Genomic DNA, 2,909 nt, shown 5'->3' with positions numbered 1-2,909 from the left:
CCCCTCCCCCAAAAACCTCTGCCCCTAACCCGCACCCATAACGCAATACCTTAAAAATGTTTGTTTTAGAAAGATTTTACGGCGCTCGCAACTGCATACCTTAAAAAAGTGCAATCTGATTTAAAATAGAGCCCATTTATTAGCCATTTCGATGACAGCCATTGTTATGGTTCCGCCCTGATAAACAAGGCGAGATGGAAATTACGACTGTGGGAGAGGGATCGCCCTGAGGTCTCTGCACCTCTGTGATCTGCTGTGACGCTGGATGTATCCCCAGAGATGCTGTATTGCAGACGTTTTTACGGCTTTTTTCAAGAGGCACGCAGCCCGACCACCCATGGGATCTGGTCTAAGCCACATCAGCAGTAAAAAAGAAGAAAAAAAAATAACTTTGGAAAATGATAGAACTCTTTGAAAGTGTCATTTCTCTTTTTCATTTTTTGTCAAAGGCATGATGAAATCTTTGAGCTTTCACAGAAGGGAAATTACTTAAGAATGAAGTTTATGTCCTCCCATATCGAGGCTTTTCAAAAAGAAATAGAACAAACATTAAATCAACATGATTGTTTCCTTTTTCAACTGAACGTAACATTCTTCGGTTGATATTGTCCAAGCAAGAAAAACATAAGAATAAAATGCTGATATATTCGGCTTGTTTGTGTACAGATAATGGAAACTACAATTTATGGATTTATCTATGAACGATACCGTAGCATACCGTATAGTATGTGTCATGCATTACGTACCAACTAACTGATCTACTTCGGAAATTTATCCCCTCCAGCTCCTTCTCCGGATCTTGGATGTTTTAAAAGTTGCTTGAGGACTATATGAAAGGAAAAAAGCGAAACGATATCAATTTACAGAGAAAATGAAATAGTATCAACGCTAATAGATTATTTAACGTCCATCTCCGAAGGGACCAAGCCAACTAAAAATAAATCGTGTAAAGTCTACTTCCCCCTCGAAACCCCGAATTTGCAATTTTCTGATTACTGGTCCGATAGCCTTACCTCTTACAAGGCCACCGACAACACTTCTTTTTATAGCATAACATTTCTTATCAAGACTTTGATAATCATGAATTGCATGATTTGTATAGCGCATATTCCCGCTCAGTACCAAGCTGAATGCGCTTTACAATCTACATTATTTCCCCAGTAGACGTTGTAGCATTGTGCAATAATCTCAACTTCCTGAGAAACGTAATACACACATTATGAAATCTTGTATTGAACACATACACATCTGTAATAGCTAGTTTCTTTACGGGTCGTGTTAACTTTGATAATTTTTCATCGATTTTTTTTACATCTTTCTTCTTTGTTTTTTCTTTCAAGGGTGGAGGGGGGGGGAGGGGGGTGCTTTGGTTCTCATCAATCTTCCTACGCAGTTTTCATAATGAACGTTCCGTACTTTGCATGGCTTCAAATTAATAAACATCCAAACAGGATACAAAAGGAAAATAAATAGATTATGTCTCAAGAGTCCTTAAATCATACAGAAAACTCTTGATAACAAAAAACAAACAAACACAAAAGCTTTTGCTTATCAAAATAGTTCGTGTTAATTGCTCATACTTGTATTCTCCTCCCACACGGATTTCCCTCGACCTTCCTTTAAATGTCAAACGTTGAGCCGTCAAGCGAAATATTTTATCTTGATTAAAAGCGTCCAATCTCTCTCATCCCACAAATGTAGCCCCTGGCAAGGGATTGCGATGATCCTCCAGGCAAATTAACACACTTCTAAGAAAGCATTGCATTATCAAACCTTTCAATCCCCGCCGGTCTGTTCCTTCCTTTAGAAATCTAGATCAGGCACTCAGAAACTTTGAATTGGCGCTAAAGGTGTGGGGAGAACCGCTCGTTCAACTCAAAATTGTCTCTCACGAAGTTTTGCAGTGCCTAGACAAAAGCTTTCATCTTCCATAATATCAATGATTTTGTAAAATTATTTTTGTATCACATTTTGAAAACAAAAATAAAATAAGGAAGAATTTTAAAAAGATTTGTAAACCAAACTAAAAGGACGGAAGACTAAGAAAGCATCATAGAAAAGGTCTCAAAGGTCTCATATTTCTGCTAAGCTAGTTATCAAATTAAAGATATTGAGCTTGGATTAATTAGTTCACACTGAAAAATATATTTATTATGAGGCTGTTACTGTTTTCATATTGTTCATGATGTGGGATAAGATAGTGTGTTAGATCTGACCGACTTTTTCGAGAAACCGAACTTTAATAAATAAAAATAAAATAAATTACACTTGTATTTGACCCAGAAGGGCACTTTGTTTTACAATGGCAAACATACATACATAAATACATAATTATAAATACGTACATACATAAATACGTACATACATAAATACATACATGCGGAAATGCATACATAAATACACATTATTACACAAATACAGAACAGTTTACAAACAATGCCACTGTCGGTCGCCACTGTGCAGCGCCCTGTAATTTTGAGCTAGGGTTGTCGTGTCTTGCTCAAGGACACACCCATCTGATCCCCGTGTCACCAACGCTTGCTTGACATTGCTTGAGTCAAAACTCACTTCTCACTTAGCCACTGGAGCCCTCGAAGAACAATAAGAAAATACACCAACCGTCGAGCGCAATGTTCTTTATTCTGTGAGCTAATCATGAATTAGAAACAGTTTGTGGGGCGGGCATAAAGAATAGGCGAATGGGGTTCGAAAATGGAGGGGAGGGGTGTGAGGGAAAGATGGTACAAGAAAAAAAAAAAAAGAAAAACGAAAAAAGGCTTTAATTAATGATCAACAAAGATCATGTTCATGCTTTATTTATTCATTCATGTATTTATTCATTTATTCAGTTATTTATATATTTATATATTATTTATTTTTAAAAATTTTATTTATCTGTTAATAAAATC

This window comes from Aplysia californica, unplaced genomic scaffold (genome assembly GCF_000002075.1).
Source record: "Aplysia californica isolate F4 #8 unplaced genomic scaffold, AplCal3.0 scaffold01114, whole genome shotgun sequence".
NCBI classification, from domain to species: domain Eukaryota; kingdom Metazoa; phylum Mollusca; class Gastropoda; order Aplysiida; family Aplysiidae; genus Aplysia; species Aplysia californica.
The sequence above is the reverse complement of the archived record's forward strand: the minus strand, read 5'-3'. Positions refer to the sequence as shown.